The following is an 18,733-nucleotide window of genomic DNA, read 5'->3' as shown; positions in this document are numbered from 1 at the left end:
GAGGGAGGCAGTGGGAATGGGTTCTGCCGAGCTCTGGCAGGCGGGTGGAGGATGGTGACGCCAGGGTTGGGGGGGGCGCGCATTCCCAGCAGGCTGATACGGCTAAGCAGATTCTTCTGTCTCACCCCTTTGCTCTCCCAGCCCCCCGTCCTTTATGGCTTCCAGCTGCTACCCCTCTGCCACTGTCCCTGTTGCCCCTCAGGGCTTTTTTTCTCACCATATCCTAGGTGACATAAAAATCAGACTTTTGCACAGCAAAAGACACAGGAGATGCATGGCAGAAGTCCGACAGACCCCCCGTCCCGGGCTGGACTCAGCCCCTTGACTTCTGGAGTCTTGTCATGAAGCTCTATCAGCTGTGCATCTCGTCTGCGGGGTGCGTTCTCTGGGGGGCGAGCTACGAGGTGTGGGGGATGGTAAGGGTGGGCCTCGGACTGCTGTCCTGAGGCTCTCGTCACTGGAGAAGGGGGCGGTGTCCGGTTCCCTGTGTGCGATTGCTTCTGCTTTCTCTCTTCCTCTGCTGTTCGTCCCCTCTGTCTCTTTGGTTGTTTTTTCCTTTTCCTGTTCCTTTCGAGAGCGAAGAATCTCCATCCTGTCGGTGGGAGCGTGGGGGGCTGCATTTTCAGATGGCAAACTGGACCCTGGTGATCGCGAGTAAAAGATGCCTTAGCAGAGTCCGTGGACAGATGGTCGCCGCTGGCTATTGACAGGTCATTAGCAGCACTCAGTAAATCAGTTGCCGTATGCACAGTTTCAGTGGTGAGCCGCTTTACAGCAGTGCCTAAAAACTTTTCAAACTTAGAAGGCTTTTTGCTGCCGTTGCTTACCGTCGGTCGGGGCGTTACCAATCATGTCAACTGGAAAAGCAGGAGTAGCAACGAGCATGCGTGCGGCAGCCATAGCAACCTGGTGCTTTGCTTTCATGTCCATTAAGGTATTTATTATGTCTCGCCAGGCGGAATCGAGCTTTTGAGCGATTGTAATGGCCTGGAACACAAACCCTATGAGGAGAGGCTGAGGGAGCTGGGGTTGTTTAGCCTGGAGAAGAGGAGGCTCAGAGGTGACCTCATTGCTGTCTACAACTACCTGAAGGGAGATTGTAGCCAGGTGGGGGTTGGTCTCTTCTCCCAGACAACCAGCAACAGAACAAGGGGACACAGTCTCAAGTTGTGCCGGGGGAAGTATAGGCTGGATGTTAGGAGGAAGTTCTTCACAGAGAGAGTGATTTGCCATTGGAATGGGCTGCCCGGGGAGGTGGTGGAGTCATCATCCCTGGAGGTGTTCAAGAAAAGACTCGATGAGGCACTTGGTGCCATGTTCTAGTTGACTGGATAGGGCTGGGGAATAGGTTGGACTGGATGATCTTGGAGATCTCTTCCAACCTGTTGCCCTTGTGGGGGCAAGCAGCGACCTGGTTCAGGAACGAGACGGTGACCTGTTCTTGGCCACTCGTGACCACAGCTCACGCACACTGATGCGGTGGAGAACAAATGGCGTTTATTCGTGTACAGTGCTGGGTTATATAGTGTGAAGATAAACATCATTTCCGTCTGCTTACATCACCACTAAATATTATGGGCTATGGCAGTAAGGAGAGGGGCCCCTGTCTTTCCGTACATCCCGTTATCTTCCGGACGCCAGACCCTAGCTGCCCACATTTCCCCCCTCCCTATGCTCAATAAGACTAGCTAAGATATAACATTTTCTTAAAAGTATAAAATTGTAAAAAAGTATAAAATCCTATATAGAAAGAGCATAGAAAAGTAGTCACAGTATCAAAAGACCTTAACAGTAAACTTCAGTAGTCAGGTACTTTAAATGAGGTATTGTTGAGAACAATGTAGTGCAACCAAGTGCGGTTAGTGTAAAAGTATGAGATGAGAACATTCTTCACAGTATCGTTAGTAAACACCCAAAGTTCTCGTACCCATCACAAGTGAAAATTCCCCTAAATATGTTTCTAAGTCAGTTGCCATATATTGAACTATCCCTATCTTCGATAACTATTTTCTTCACAGTATAACATTCTTTGGTGCAAAGCTAAGCTACTTTGTGCAAGATAATAGTAATAATACTGAAGGTACCTTAGAGTAAATCTTACTGCTCTACAAGCATGATATCTATAGTCTGCAACCTACGTCTAACAAAGGATACAAACGTGTTCAGTACACAGGGTCCAAAAATTAAAGTCAGCACGATCATCGTGATCGGTCCCATCAGGGAGGATATCAGGGTGGTTAGCCATGGTGATCGGTTATACCATAATTCGAACCATCCTTGTTGGGCTTCCTTATCTGAAGTGGAACAAGCCAGGGTCCAATCAATATGATTGATAAAGCAAGTTCAACTTTATTGAGTTACAGCACGGTTTATATAGAGCAAGCAGAGAGCAAGCAGGCGTATTCTATGCTAATTATCAAGCTATGGATATGCTAATTGGCCGCTTAGCGCATTTTTTAGTACGCCCCTAGTACGCCCCTATATCCTGTTTATGGTTAGCAGTTCCTTATTCTTGTGTGCTTTGTTCTGCTTTTCTAAGTTAACTTTAGATGAAGGTCGCTGTGTCCTTGTCCTTGATTGGTGCTTCAGCGGTGAGGGTGATCTTGCAACTTTCTTCAGATATTTCAAACAAGTCCAGTAAATTTCCATGGCCTGCTTCATGCAGCCATCCTTCCACACTTATCCCTTTTTCTTTGGGCCAATCTCTCTCTTAATTTAGCCATCGAATCTCTAACTACTCCGGTGTGGTCTGCGTAAAAGCAACACTCCTCCTTCAAAGCTGCACAAAGGCCTCCTGACTGCATGAACAGAAGGTCTAACCCTCGTCTGTTCTGTAAAACCACTTCTAAAAGCGATGAGAGAGATTCTTCTTGGGAGGCCATGGAATTTTCTAGTCTTTGCAGGTCCTCATCGATGACAGCCTGTAGGTGGGTTAGGCCCTTTTGTTGGGATACCAAGGAAGCCGCTCCTGTTGCTGTACCGGCTATTCCCAGACCGAGTAGAGCTGCTATTGTCACTGCTGTTAGAATCTCCCTTTTTTGACGTTTGTCATTGTCTTCTCCCCAGTAGTAGAACATCTCGTCTTCTGGATGGTATAGGACCCTGGGAACAATTACAATCTGAACACAAAGATCAGCAGAGGTATTAAAGCGTTCAAGGGATACACAATGTGTTACTCCTAACTGATGGCAAATCCACATTGCAGGTGCAGCTGGGATGGCCCATTTGTGCCTTTTATTGACCCTGACGGTTTTTGTGCAAACTTCCTTTCCCCATTCGAATAGTGAGGTGTTACCAAAACATACTCCCTGACCCCTTACCTGAGTTAGGGTAATTCCTTTCCGCGGTGTGTTCCACCGTCATTGTGTTGGATTATTGCTTAAATAATAGCCAAAAGAGGCATTGAGGGCAACACCCTCATAAAAAGGAGGATTCATATCATAGCATAACCAACAATTTTCGGTGAGATTTGGACTTGACTGATTCAGGGACGTAAAGGATGCATTTAGCACATCGAGGAACAATTGCTCCGATGGGTGGTCAAAGTTTACATCTGGTTTATTTGTGGGGCTCACATGTTTTATTGTTTGGGGCTCATTGGGAGGAGGCACACTTTCCTTTTTCTGCTGATTGTCGCTCTTAATTGCTGCATTAGGGCCAATTGCTGTACTGCTCTTTACTTCCTGTTTTTTGATAAAGAATAGTCCTCCCCTATCCTGGCCTGGCTCCCAAAATCTTAGGCCCCAAGTTTTGCCAATGATCCATCCTGGGTCGTCCTCTCTGGTCACGTTTAATGTGTGGTACTTACACCAGTTTTTGGGTCCGCCATAGACTGACGCAACTCTCCACCTTCTGTTGTAAATTTTAGGAGGAGGGGTGCATCCATGAGGTCCTCGGCCCATTTTCAAAAATCTCTCCTGTCCTGATCCTGGTGCCCAATCTGTAGCTATAGTCTCACACCCCCAATGACCGCAAAAGTGATGCTCAGGAAGATTACAGTAGGGTTTTCCTGTATTAGAGCTGGGGCAAACGTAGAAGCTCGTCTCTTGGTGACATGGTTTGACTGGGATTAATTCACACAAGTTAAAATGAAATGTAGGGGGTCCTGTGGTAATCTTCTGTATTACCTTTTGATCCTCCCACCTCATCAGCACCCATTCCCACGGTTGGTGTTTGTATGAGGCATTGGACGGTCTTACCATACCCAGAATCACACAGAGACACCGTAACCCTCCCTTTCGAGGGCCTCCTTGCTGTTGCTTGGATCTCGCTGGTGTGACTCTTTCCAGCGTGGGTGGTGGTGAAGTGCTTTTCGGGTTGTCATCATCCTCTGCCACTGGGAAGTACGCGTTACAAGGGCGTCCAATCAAGAGGTCCTGTGGACGAAAACTCACAGTTTTCATTAGTTTTTATTCTGGAGGTCTGGTTTAATAGATTTAAGTGGACACCACGTGACCTTGCCATCCTTTCTGACTGCAGCGTATCCATGCCCTGTTAAAGCTAATTTCCATCCTGATTCCCATTCTCCTAACTCATTTCTAACTATGACTGATGGGCCCTCTTCTAATGCCTGAGTGGCCCAATGTTTTTGGGAAGGGCTATTCGTCTCCTCCCCTCTCGGGAACTGATTTAATGCTAATAGAGCAGTTGTCAGCAGACATGCTTGATCCCCTGAAGGAATGGTACCATTGAACCCTTCTGATTTTGCTAATACCTCTAATTTTGTTTTTAGAGTCTGATTTGCTCTCTCGACTATGGCCTGCCCTGTGCTATTGTACGGAATCCCATGAACTAAACTGATACCCCATTTTGAAACAAATGCTTGAACTGTCTTAGAGACAAAATTTGGACCATTGTCTGTTTTGATCTGATTGGGGATACCGAGCCACGCCATGGCTGTTAACCAGTGTTGAATGGTTGCTTTGGAGTCAGCTTTGAGATGTTGTGTGGCCACTATCACTCTGCTGTAGGTGTCTACAGTTACTGCCAGCCACGCTCGTGGTTTCAATAGTTGGCAAAGTGTAAAGTCTGTTTGGCATATTTCTGAGGCTTTAAGACCTCTGGGGTTGACTCCGCTGGACCACGGTGGTGTTTTTCTTTTTTTGACAGTGAGGGCATGTTTAGCGTCTGTGATCGAGATTGCACATCTCTTTGCTAGTGCTTTGGCTCCGATGTGAAGAGATTCATGCAGTTCGCGTGCATCTTTCAATGTCCACAATCCTTTTGCTGTCATTGCCGATCTGAAAGAATCCTTTTATCGGGTTGTGGCTATTGACATGGATGACTGATATGGTGCCTTTTCTGGGGATTGGCTATTGTGGTGTATACAGCGTTCACTATTTCATGCATCTTGGCCATTGCTGTGCAGACAACCTCTTGGATTGGAAGTTCTTGTTCTTCTCTCACGACATGCTTAATGCTTAATCATGTCTGCAATGCTTGCTCCTCTTTGCAGGGTTCGCAGTATATCTCTAGTTGCTGAATTGTACTGTTGCCGTGCGCATTCTGTCATTGTTTGACTTTTTGCTTCTTCAGGTAGGGCTGAGGAATCGATTGCAGTTTGCAGGCGATCCACAAATTTTTTGAAGCTTTCATTTTCACTTTGCTTTATGGTGGTCCATGGTGGTGGCTTTGTGACAGCTACAAAGGTTGTGTGGAGCGCCGCCCTGGCTGCACGAGTTGTTGTTAGGATTTCATGAGCCTCCATGCCTTCTGCTTGTAGTATAGGAGAGGGCATATCTGGATCCTTGCCCATCAGCCTTAGTACACTGGAGCCATGTAGTGGGTGGTCTGCCCCTGTTATTTCAGCTATTTTATTTGCACAGTTTTCCTCCCAATCTTGTTTAAAAACAATCATCTCTGATCCATCAAGCATCATTTTACAAATTTGTCTGATGTCAAATGGTATCAAATTATCATTTCCAAAGAGACTAAGAGAGTGGACACCACAGGCGAATTAAGTCCCTTCTCTGCAATTGCTTTCACTATATCTTGCATTATCCTAGGGTTGATCGGTATGTATGTCCCCTCTCCCGTTGTTCGCACTGGGTATGCTAATTTAGATGGTGGGACCCATTCAGCACACGCCGTGTTCACTTCTCTCCAGTTTGTGAGAGAGAGTTGTTTCCCTACCAACCCCTTTTTATTTTTATTAAAAGTGTCTTGCTGTTTGTTTGCTTCTGTCTCCTCCTCTGAGCTCGAGCCGGACTGCTCTCCCTGGGTGCTGACTCCGAGTCGGAAGCTGACTGACTGCTTGCTTCCGGGCGTCGGCAGCATTTTGCCGAACTCCGCCCCCGCCCCCTTTCTTTGTCTGCCGGCTCCCTCCTGCGCCCACCCCGCCCCTTGCTCGGGCTATGTTTCCGCCCCTTCTTCTTACCGGTGGGTGCCGCCCCCCTGCTCGGCTCGCTCCACCTGCGGGGGGGTGGAGGGGCCAATTCGTACGTGCTTTGATTGGTTTCTTGGCTTCTTTCCCTGTTTTTCCTCCCTGCTTCTCTTCTCTGATTGTCTGATTCTGACTCATCTGCCTCCCCTTTGTCCCTGCCGCGCGCACCTTCGCCACGCCCTTCACCTTGCCACTCGGCGCCATCTTTATGCGAGTATGGAGGTGGAGGCTTTGTCGAGGTCTCTTCCGAACCCCCCACCACCGCCACATTCCTCGCCTCCCGAATCAGCTCACCCCAGGGGGATTTCGCTGGCACCTGTTCCTCCGTCGGTGTGTCCGGAGGTTTGGGGGGGGGGGGGGGGGGGGTTGCGGAGGGACATTTCCCTCCTGATCTTTTGTCTCAGCGGGACCGCTCCCCCCCGGGGGGTCCGGAGTCTGCTTGACCCCCCCGACTCCCACTCTTGGAGTGACTAACAGATATTCCTTAGCCACCTTCCAAGTTTCTTTCTCCTGCATGGCTGTTTTCAGAGCCTGCTTGACTGCCCCAAGCCTTTAGATGTTTTGCACACCCAGCAGATTTCGTTTCCTCTGCTAATGCTCGGGTGCACTTATCCCACACCTCTGGGTGGAGAATCTCCACTGGCTGGTCAATGACCCCAATTTGTAAAAGTCTTGCAATAGCAAGAGTAAAATCCCTAACCTTACAATTTATATGCCACTGATTACGCAACTGCGATACGACCTTCACAAGAGCCTCCGTGGTCCTGGGGTCCCTGGGGGCGTCCCCCCTCTTCGCAAACTCCGCCTGCCGAGCCGATCCCGCAGCTCCGACAGCTGTTCCTGGAGCACAGGTGTTCTCTCGGGTTTCGGCACCACTTGTTGCCCTTGTGGGGGCAAGCAGCAACCTGGTTCAGGAACGAGACGGTGACCTGTTCTTGGCCACATGTGACCACAGCTCACACACACCGATGCGGTGGAGAACAAATGGCGTTTATTCGTGTACAGTGCTGGGTTATATAGTGTGAAGATAAACATCATTTCCGTCTGCTTACATCACCACTAAATATTATGGGCTATGGCAGTAAGGAGAGGGGCCCCTGTCTTTCCGTACATCCCGTTATCTTCTGGACGCCAGACCCTAGCTGCCCACACCAACCTTGTTGATTCTATGATTCTGTGAAATGGTCCAGAAACAGGTCACCTACCTAGGATATGAACTTTCTGCCAGACAATGAGTCTTGGGACCAGGAAGGAAAGAGGCAATCTCTTCCATTCTGCTGCCAACCATGGTAAGGGAACTGAGAATCTTCCTCAGAATGACAGGCTGGTGTAGACTATGGATTTATAACTATGGGTTATTTGTTAAGCCCTTGTATGAGCTTCTGAAAACAGAAAGCAAGACCCTGCAATGGACAGGGGAAGCAATCCAGGCCTTTCATACCTTGAAAAAGGAACTAATGAGTGCCCCAGCTCTGGGATTGCCTGACGCTACTAAACCCTTCCTGCTATATTCCCATGAGAAACAGGGATTAGCATTGGGGGAATTGTGTGAATGCAATGTGAGAAGGAATAATAACAAGCAAACGCTGACCTTGGTTCCCACAGCTGGAGGATACCTTATCTGGGGGGAAGGATAGATAAGTGGGTGTCCTGGAGTCCTGTATACCCCTAAATTCCTCTCCCTCTGTGGCTTGAATGGGAGAGAAAAAGCCGCCTATCTCCCCCCCCCCCCGCCACCTTGCCCTGCAGGCGTGAAGGGGTGAGCAAGGGGCCCTTCCGGCACGAGGGGTGCCCTGTGCAGTGCCCGCGCTGGAATCGGGCTGTAATTGGCTGTGGTCTTCGCACCTAGGAAGTGGTAACTCTGCTCTTTGTCTAGGGAGGGTATAAATACTGGGGGACTTCCCGCTCTTGGGGTTCCCGCCTTGGAGTTCGTGCCTGCCTGAGCGTTCGTGCCTGCCTGAGACTTCTCCCCCCCCCTCGCCTGGATACAGAAAGAGCTCAGCGCTCCAAAGGACTGCTTCACCCATTAATGACCCTTAACAAGTTAACATAGACCTTAACGAGCCTTAACAACTCTTCTATGGCATCAGAAGAGAGAGCGAGCATCAGTCCACCCTTTTCAACCAGCCTGGCTCTGAGTTTATTTTGGCTCAGCTTTATTTTTAAGAAAACGCTATTCATTTAATAGCTCAAGCCTTTTCCAACTTCTGACTTCCAAAAATAGTCGGATTATCTATGGCATCGTGTAGATCTTCTCAAACGAGTGGAATCTGATAATTAAAACTAAATTAATTTCTGTATATAGTTTTGGGGGCAGGTTTTTGGGAAAATAAAATAACTTTTTTTCTATAAAATTCGTGACTCGGCCACATTAATTCCCTGCCTCCACAACAGTGGGTCACTCTTTAATGAGAAAAACAAGGTGTGGTGTATGTAAAAGACTGGGTTGTTCTTGCCTAATTATGCTAATGTGTTGGTGTGAGCTCTATGCTCAAGACTATATAATGAGAGCCAGAATGATCAATAAAGGTCTCTGGTGGAATTCACATTGAATTGTGTGGAGTCCATGTGGCATTGCTCTGATCACACTGATCTGTGTGAGCTTTGATCATGTTCTCCCCCAGCAGCTACAGGCAGCTGCTACAGGGGTCCTAGCCCAAATGCTTGGGCGCTATCGAAGAGCCATTGCTTATTTTTCTAAGCATCTGGATGAGGTTAGCAAGGGCTGGCTTAGCTATTTGAGAGCAGTGGCAATGGTTGCCATAAACATTCAGGAAGCCCAAAAGTTCACTACAGGACAGAAGATCATGGTATTGGTGTCCCATACAGTGTCAGCAGTCCTGGAGGCTAAAGTGGGCCATTGGCTGTCACCTGAAAGATTTCTTAAATATCAGGACATTCTGGTGGAGCAAGATGATATGGAAATAAAATTATCCAATGTTGTTAATCCATCCTCTTTTCTCCAAGGTGCTGATGGGGAACCAGTGATCCACGACTGCCTGGAAACCATCAAAGCCATCTACTCCAGCATGCCAGATCTGAAGGAGAATCCACTGGAAGAAGCAGATCATGAGTGGTATACTGATGGAAGCAGCTTCATGAACCAAGAAGGAAGAAAAGCTGGATATGCTATAACCTCCACTGAAGAGGTAATTGAGGCAGAAGCCTTACCCAGCAATACCTCTGCTCAGAAAGCAGAAATAATACCCTTAACTAGAGCTCTTGAACTGTCTAAAAGAAAGAGGGCCAATATTTGGACAGACTCCAAGTGTGCTTTTGGAGTAGTACTTGCACATGGGGCTATTTGGAAAGAGAGAGGGTTACTTTCAACCCAGGACAAAGGCATCAAACACACAGAAGAGATCTTGAAACTCTTAGAAGCAGTCCAGAAGCCCTTGAAGGTGACCATCATGCACTGCAAAGCTCATCAGAATGGAGACACAGATCAAGAAGAGGGAAGCAGAATGGCTGATCAAACAGCCAAAAAGGTGGTAAAAGAGGGAAAGGTCATAGAAGTGCTTGCCTTGATAACAGATGGTAAACTTACTATAGAACAGGAGGAGCCTGAACCAAAAAACAGAAGATCAAAAGCTGATAAAAGATATGTTTGGGGTTAGGTTTGGAAAAGAGTGGGCCAAAACTGTTGATGGGAAACTGATCATCTCTACTAACCTACTTTGGGCTTTTGTTCAGGCAGAGCACAGGAAATCGCATTGGGGTAAGGCGGCACTGTATTGAAAGTTGGTACAAGAGTGCAAGAGAGCAAGGGAGCTATATACCATGGTCAAACAGGTAACCAGACAATGTGAGGTGTGTTTAAGAACTAATCACATATTGACAAGAAAACTGGTGCTGGAACAAATAGGCAAAAGTGTGGTGGTTTAGGTGTTCCCCGCCCCCACACACTTTAGAAGGTACCCAAACTAGACTCAGCCGGTTCTGGGAATATAAATGAAGCTATTTATTTACAGCTTAGCACAATATACAAGAAGGTATTTAAAATATATAGAGAAATATACAAAGTAAAATGTAATACAGAAACACAACTCCCCTCCCAGAAACCTGAGTCCCCAGGAGGGGCTCTCAACCACCCCTGCACCTTCCCCCTGCCCCTCTCAACCTTACCCCAGTCCTAAGGAAGAATAGAGGTTCAGCCAAGAGGTTAAAGAGCAAGGTTAGTGGCAGGTGAGGTTAAGGAGATGAAGCTCAGTCAAAGCCCAGCCCGAGAGTGAAGACAAAATGGCGAGAGTTATCTAATGTTTACATTCTTCTTCATCGAGACTCTGAGGGAAGGAGACATCACAATTGTTTTCCTTTCACAGCCTATCATCTAGTTTTTCTCACCAAAACATTCTAGCTTGCTTCAAACTACCATGGGCAACGGTGGCAGATTGATTTTATGGAACTGCCCAGAAAAGGGGGTGTTGTGGGAGAATTCTCCCGCAGCGGGACATGAGCTGTAAACATGAGAACTTGTGATGGGAGAATGTCCTTGAGCTGGAAGCTACAGTGAGCAACCCACGCACACCTGCAGGGGGCTGGACCTGCTGGCCCCTGGGGCGGACACAGCTCCAGGGGGCTGAGCCTGCCAGCACCCTGGGGTGGGAACCACAGGTTGTTTTGGCACAGGGCAACCTATCTGCACCTTGCACATGTCTCTGGGCCAATCTCTACTGTCCACTTGTGCCAGCCCCAGGCTGATTGTATACACCTCCTCTGAGCACTATATAAGAGGCTTCGCTACCCTAATAAAGCTGTACTGATGCATAGAAGCTGCTGAGTCGAGTCGTCAGTACCCCGATCTTGCCTCTCACCAGCCTCCGGACTCCAACAAGGGGGGTATTAACTGATACCATTTCAGGTTGGCCTGAGGCTTTCCCATGAGCAAAAACAAAGCTTGGGAGGTAACCAAGGTACTTTTGCAAGAAATCATACCTCGCTGTGAGAGTCTAAATCCTCTCTGCCTTGTTCATCAACAAAGATAAATATTGCCATTGTCTCTCCCTAATCAACAAAGATAAGGATTGCCTTTGTTAACCTCCTGGGCTCAGACCAGGTGCTTGGCTGAAAGCTGAGGGCTGCAAATCAACAGACAGTGCCTTTGTGGAAATTCCTGGACCTCAGCCTGGCTTGAATGCCCAGGATGTGTACATCTTATGTCAGCTACCTGGAAGAGAAAAGGCTTATGTGTATTTGGGGTATGGACAGGTAAGCAGCACAGGGAAGGGTGGAGGCCCTCCCTGGTGCTGCCACAGGACCCCTGCAAATGCATGAATACACAGGAAGATTCCCTGGGGAGCTGCACCTGGACACCAATCTAAAAAAAATGTTTAAAAATACATGAGCAATGCCTGTCAAAGTGTGGACCTCCAGGTATGCACCTTCACCAGAGCACCACCAGAGCTTCTCATCCACCAGAAGAACTCCTGACGAACTCCACAGAAGAACATCCCTGAGCCATGCACCCGTCTCTCTCTCCCCCCTATCTGCGGCTGATGGTAATATAATCCCTGCTCTTTTCCTTCCCTGCTTCTTCTCCATTTCTCCATTGTTCTCTCTCTCTGTGTCCCCTTCTCTCTCTCTCCCTCTGTTTTGTTCAACTTTATCCTTTAATAAATGGTTTTGTGGTGATATATGGTATCACTTGCACCTTAAATTCACAACACAGAAATCTATAAGAAAAGAACTTGCTCCTTTGGACAGAGATATTTTTAATCTTTGTTCTCTGGACCTTAATATTTTTTGGTGGAGTCAGGCAGGATTCCATGTAGTCAAAGTATCATCAAGAAACTATTGCATTTCTGAGAACCCCAAAGTGTGCATGCGTGTGTCTGAGATGTACTCTGAGGACAAAACAAATGCTTGTGGAGAAGAGTGCGGGTATTCTTCAAAACTTTAAATGTGTGTGCTTTCCTGGGAAAGACTATTTTAGGATACAAGTGTTGATTTTATAGTGTGACCTCCCTAAGAATTCTTAGTACCCTGTGGTAACAGATGAAATAGAAAATATTTTGCAAAGGTGTGTCCTCTTGAGGAGAGTAACCTCCCCAAGAAGTCTAGTAAAAATTGAGTATATTTTGTAAAGTGCGTCCTCTTGGGGAAAGAATCCCCCAAGAAGTCTAGCATATTTTGTAAAGTGTGTCCCTTGGGAAAGAACCCCCAAGAAGTCTAGTAAACTACAATTGAGAAGTTTTTCTAAAGTGTGTCCTGTTGGGAAAGAACCCCCCAAGTGTGTAAGAATTTCTCACCAGTCGAGGACATAAATTCATAAACATGAGCAACCTGCACTGAGAACATCCTTGGTTCCCAGCTAGGCCAGGAAAACGAGATGTAAATAGCTGAGCACCCCACACACAGCTGCAGTGGGCAGAGACTAGATAACCAAGGGGGCTGGAGTGGGTGGTCTGAGAGGCTGACCCTTAGAATGTTGTGATAAGTTAACCTATGCACACCTTACATGTAACTCTGGACCCTCTGACTGTAACCAATCTTGGTGGAGCACACCTATTGCTAGAAGTGTATATAAGTCACTGCATCATGGAAATAAAGTGGATTTGACCATCTAACCATATTGGTGAACAAAGAGTCATTTTCCCATAGCGCTCCACCGAACGTTTTTTCCCAACACCCAAGAAATCCTAGTAAAGTACAATTGAGAAGTTTTTGTAAAGTGCATCCTCCTGGGGAAAGAATCCCCCCAAGAAGTCTACTATAGTTGGTTGTTGATGGAAAGATGGCCAGAGTAACGACAGATACTACTGGCATATAACCGGTGGAGCACCTGGGTAAAATGACTCTTTGTTCACCAATATGGTTAGATGGACATAATCCACTTTATTTCCTTGATACAGAGACTTATATGCATTCTAGCAAGAATCATAGAATCATAGAATCAACCAGGTTGGAAGAGACCTCCAAGATCATCCAGTCCAACCTATCACCCAGCCCTATCCAGTCAACTAGACCATGGCACTAAGTGCCTCATCCAGTCTTTTCTTGAAGACCCCCAGGGAAGGTGCCTCCACCACCTCCCTGGGCAGCCCATTCCAATGGGAAATCACTCTCTCTGTGAAGAACTTCCTCCTAACATCCAGCCTAGACCTACCCCGGCACAACTTGAGACTGTGTCCCCTTGTTCTATTGCTGGTTGCCTGGGAGAAGAGGCCACCCCCCCACCTGGCTACAATATCCCTTCAGGTAGTTGTAGACAGTAATAAGATCACCCCTGAGCCTCCTCTTCTCCAGGCTAAACAACCCCAGCTCCCTCAACCTCTCCTCATAGGGTTTGTGTTCCAGGCCCTTCACCAGCTTTGTTGCCCTTCTCTGGACATGTTCCAGCACCTCAACATCTTTCTTGAATTGAGGGGCCCAGAACTGGACACAGTACTCAAAGTGTGGCCTGACCAGTTGTGCTAGTTTGAAGCAAGCTGGAATGTTTTGGTAAAAGAACTAGATAACGGGCAGTGAAATGAAAACAATTGATGTCAACTTCTCTCACAGTCACGCTGAGAACTCTGGGAAGAAGAAAGACTTTTTCTCCATTTTGTCTCTCACTCTTGCTTTTGCCTTAGACCTGGTCACATCTCATTAACCCTGCTCCTACTAACCCTGCTCCCTAACCTCTTGGCTGCACCTCTCTTCTTCCTGAGAACTGGGGTAAGGTTGAGAGGGGCCGGGGGGAGGTGTTGGGGTGGTTTGAGAGCCCCTCCTGGGGACTCAGGTTTCTGGGAGGGGAGTTGTGCTTTTATATTGTTTATCCTTTGTATATTTCTGTATATAATTGTATATAACTGTATATATTGTAAATAGCTGCTTGTAAATTCTGCTAGCTATAAATAAATTGCTTCATCTATATTCCCAGGGTCCGTCTGAGTTAGCTGGGGCAAATAGAAAAGTGGGGGGGGGGGCGGGGTAACCCCCAAACCATCACATTTTCTTAATTGGCTTTCCCAACGTGGGGCTAGAGTTTTTTTGAGTGATTGGAAAATTAGCTCTGGGAATTAAGATGAAGCTAATCAAGCAGCTGTTGTATTTGGTTGGTGCATTGCTCTGGTCTGGTTTTGTTTTCTTGGCATTTAGTTGGTTAAAAGGTTAAATTGTTGCTTATTTCATTGATCTGGCGTATAATAAGGCTAAAGCTAAGGTTTCAGATATGTTCTGGAGCTGGGGTGATTTTATTCTTGGTTATGCTGGTTTTAATATCTCTGAGAATATTACCAAGGACATTACAGGAGCTCTGGTCAATAATGTGACAATCAATGGAAATTCTGCTTTAAATATGGCTCTAATGAGAGTTATTCAGCCTAAGACAGGAATTCCAACTGTTTGCATAGGTACATGCTCATGTAAAACTGTTTTTCTTCTCACAATTTTTAATATTTGCCTCATGATTTTAATATTCATATTAATTTTGGCATTATTGGTGAAAAATTCAAAACCAGCTTCTGTAAGAACTAGGAAAAATTCTGTGTCTCAGAAGCAGTCTCTTTCACAGCAAAACAAGGGAACACAGTTATCGGCTTCCCCCTTGCCAGCCTCTGCCCCTCCTTCTCCAAGTGCTGGGAACACGGCCAATGTTCCTGCCGCTAACATAAACAATGATAACAAAAACAAAAACAATAACAGATAGAGTTTAGCAGGAGCCCTAGGAGGACAGACAGGTACCCAAAATCAGAATGTTCCTAGCAAAAATGATAACACATCAGGGTTGGCAGGCATCCCAGGAGGACAGGCAAATAATCCCACTAATGTTAATAATACTACTAATGCTGGTAATGTTAGCCCAGTCAGTCCAAATCCTAATGACACCAGCTCAGCCAATTCGAACCCCCAGCCAGCAGACCAGAACCAAAATCCTCCTGTTAAAAGCAAGGCAGATTTGAAGTCACAAGCTCCAGGTCAGACCCCTAAGGATACACATGCTCCAGGTCAGACCCCTAAGGATTCAAACCCTCCAGGTCAGACCCCTAATGATTCAAATCCTCCAGTAGACACACCCAAGTCTGTTGCTGCTCAGGCCCTTCTGGCACCTGCTAAGGCAAAAGCTAAGACAAAGAGTGGTTCACAGGAGGATGTAAGAGATGGGACCTCTAGTGATCAGCAGCAAGAGGAGGAAGAGGAGGCAGTTAGTCTACGAGACCTTGTAGATGTGCTGAGACAACAATACTCAAGTGAGAGGAGTGCTGTGAGGTTAGCTGCCAAGAGAGAGGATGGTTCCAATGAGTTTAGGAATGCTATGAGGAAGATTGTGTTAGGCCCGGCACCACCAGAACAACAGGAGGAAGAGGAGGAAGATGACATCCAAGGCTCCAAGGATCCACTCAGAGAGGTCAGGGAAGTTAGGAAGGAATACACAAGGGAATCAGGTGAGCCAATCTTAAGCTGGCTAGTGAGATGCCGTGGCATTGGTGCTAATGCTCTGCAGGTAGGAGACAAGTCTGCCAAGCAGCTGGGACCACTCACTAAGGAGAGTGGAGTGGACAAACACCTAGCAAGTCCTCTTGGTAGGGTTAGCTTGTGGACACGCCTTCTTTTGGCTGTGGCTATGAGATATTGTGATGGTTTGGGGGTTACCCCGCCCCCCCACACTTTTGTATTTGCCCCAGCTAACTCAGACGGACCCTGGGAATATAGATGAAGCAATTTATTTACAGCTAGCAGAATTTACAAGCAGCTATTTACAATATATACAGTTATATACAATTATATACAGAAATATACAAAGGATAAACAATACAAAAGCACAACTCCCCTCCCAGAAACCTGAGTCCCCAGGAGGGGCTCTCAAACCACCCCAACACCTCCCCCGGCCCTCTCAACCTTACCCCAGTTCTCAGGAAGAAGAGAGGTGCAGCCAAGAGGTTAGGGAGCAAGGTTAGTAGGAGCAGGGTTAATGAGATGTGATCAGGTCTAAGGCAAAAGCAAGAGTGAGAAACAAAATGGAGAATGTTTTCTTCTTCCCAGAGTTCTCAGCGTGACTGTGAGAGAAGTAGACACAATTGTTTTTCATTTCACTGCCCGTTATCTAGTTCTTCTACCAAAACATTCCAGCTTGCTTCAAACTAGCACAATCCACCCCTTGTCTACTTCGCTCAGAATATCGCTGAGAATTATCCAATCTAATCTAAACCAATATTTACACTAAAACAATATATACAAGTTCAGTTCACACTTCAATCAGATGTAGGTGATTCAAAAGCTCAGAACAGGGACTCCCAGGTGACGTTGGGTTCGTGCTCATGTACTGTAGATTCTATCGTAGATTCTCTCAGTGTTGGGCGCCGATGTTACGTAGAACAGAAAACTCCTAACAGCTTGAATTTAAACTCTCTCAGCTAAGGTTAAATTTCTCTGTGGAATACACTGGATGTCACCATTCTCCTGCATTACCCAGTATGTATGACCAGGACCTTCAGCAGAAACCACCCCTCGGACAGGTTTCCCTTCGCCCGAAGGAGAAAATACCCAAACAGTTTTCCCTAACAGATTCTTCTCACGTACAACAGGAACTTTATCACCGTCTACTGTTTGGACCAAATCTGATTGTGCAGGTCCTGCTCTGTTTACTGAACCTCTACTATTTACCAACCAGGTAGCTTCTGCTAAATGTTTGTCCCAGTTTTTCAGAGTTCCACCCCCCATGGCTTTTAGGGTGGTTTTCAGCAAACCGTTGTAGCGCTCAATCTTCCCTGAAGCTGGTGCATAGTAGGGTATGTGATAGATCCATTCAATACCATGCTCTTTGGCCCAGTTTTTCACAAGATTGTTCTTGAAGTGAGTACCATTGTCTGACTCAATTCTCTCTGGAGTTCCATGTCTCCACAATATTTTCTCTCCAAACCAACAATGGTGTTAAGTGCAGTAGCATGTGGAACTGGATAGGTTTCCAACCATCCAGTGCTGGCTTCTACCATCGTCAACACATACTGCTTGCCAGAACGTGATCGAGGTAAAGTGATGTAGTCAATCTGCCAGGCTTCACCATACTTGTACTTTGACCATCTCTCACCATACCATAAGGGCTTGATTCGCTTAGCCTGCTTAATAGCAGCACAAATGTCACAGTCATAGATGACTTGGGTGATAGCGTCCATGGACAAGTCAATTGACCTATCACGAGCCCATCGGTATGTTCCATCTCTGCCTTGATGTCCAGATGAGTCATGGGCCCACCGAGCTAAGAACAACTCACCTCGGTGTTTCCAATCAAGGTCAATGTCAAGTTCAGAGTTGGTATCAGCTTGAGCAATCTTAGCAGCTTGGTCTGCCTTCTGGTTATGTTGATGTTCCTCAGTTGCTCTGCTCGTAGGCATGTGTGCATCTACGTGCCGCACCTTCACTGGAGTTTTCTCCAGTTGTGCATCAATGTCCTGCCATAGATCAGCACACCAAATAGGCTTTCCTTTCCTCTGCCAACCATTCTTCTTCCAGTCCTTCAGCCAACCCCATAGAGCATTGGCTACCATCCACGAGTCGGTGTAGAGGTAAAGGATAGGCCAATTCTCACGTTGAGCCACATCAAGAGCAAGTTGAACAGCTTTTACCTCAGCAAACTGACTGGATTCTCCTTCTCCATCTTTCGTTTTGGTAACTCTCCTGGTTGGACTCCAAACCGCTGACTTCCATATTCGCTTGTTCCCAACAAGACGACAGGAACCATCTGTGAACAAAGCATAGTTCTTTTCCTGATCAGAGAGATCACCATAGGGAGGAGCTTCCTCAGCACGAGTTATTTTCTCCTCCGGAGGTTTGGGACAGTCTGTGCCTTCCGGCCAGTTGGTGATCACCTCCACCAGACCAGGTCGGTCAAGATTACCCATTCGTGCTCGTTGGGTTATCAAAGCCATCCATTTAGACCAGGTTGCATCTGTGGCATGATGTGGTGATGAACCTTTGCCCTTGAACATCCAGTTAAGAACTGGCAGTCTAGGAGCTAAAAGCAATTGTGACTCAGTTCCAATCACTTCAGAAGCTGCTTTCACTCCCTCATAGGCTGCTAGAATCTCTTTCTCTGTTGCAGTGTAATTTGTCTCTGAACCTCTGTAACAACGTCCCCAGAAACCAAGTGGACGACCACGTGTCTCGTTTGGAGCTCTCTGCCAAAGACTTCAAGTTGGACCATTGTCACTGGCAGCCGTGTACAGAATGTTTTTAATGTCCGGACCAGATCTCACAGGTCCCAAGCCCACTGCATGGACTACTTCTCGTTTAATTTGATCAAAGGCTGCTTGTTGTTCAGGTCCCCACTCAAAATTGTTTCTCTTACGAGTCACATCATGCAGAGGTTTGACAATCTGACTGAAACCAGGAATGTGTAGTCTCCAAAATCCCACCACGTCAAGGAAAGAAAGT

At 46.8% G+C, this 18,733-nt stretch overlaps 1 protein-coding gene across 1 annotated transcript in view; it reads right to left on the bottom strand.

Annotated features, from left to right (window-relative positions):
• The window catches only part of LOC135192886 (uncharacterized), a 184,900-nt gene that overhangs the window by 41,838 nt on the left and 124,329 nt on the right, over window positions 1–18,733 (bottom strand). The gene's annotated exons all lie outside the window — the stretch shown is intronic.

Source organism: Pogoniulus pusillus, chromosome W (assembly GCF_015220805.1).
Source record: "Pogoniulus pusillus isolate bPogPus1 chromosome W, bPogPus1.pri, whole genome shotgun sequence".
In the NCBI taxonomy this organism is placed as follows: domain Eukaryota; kingdom Metazoa; phylum Chordata; class Aves; order Piciformes; family Lybiidae; genus Pogoniulus; species Pogoniulus pusillus.
This window is presented reverse-complemented; position numbering and strand designations above follow the sequence as displayed.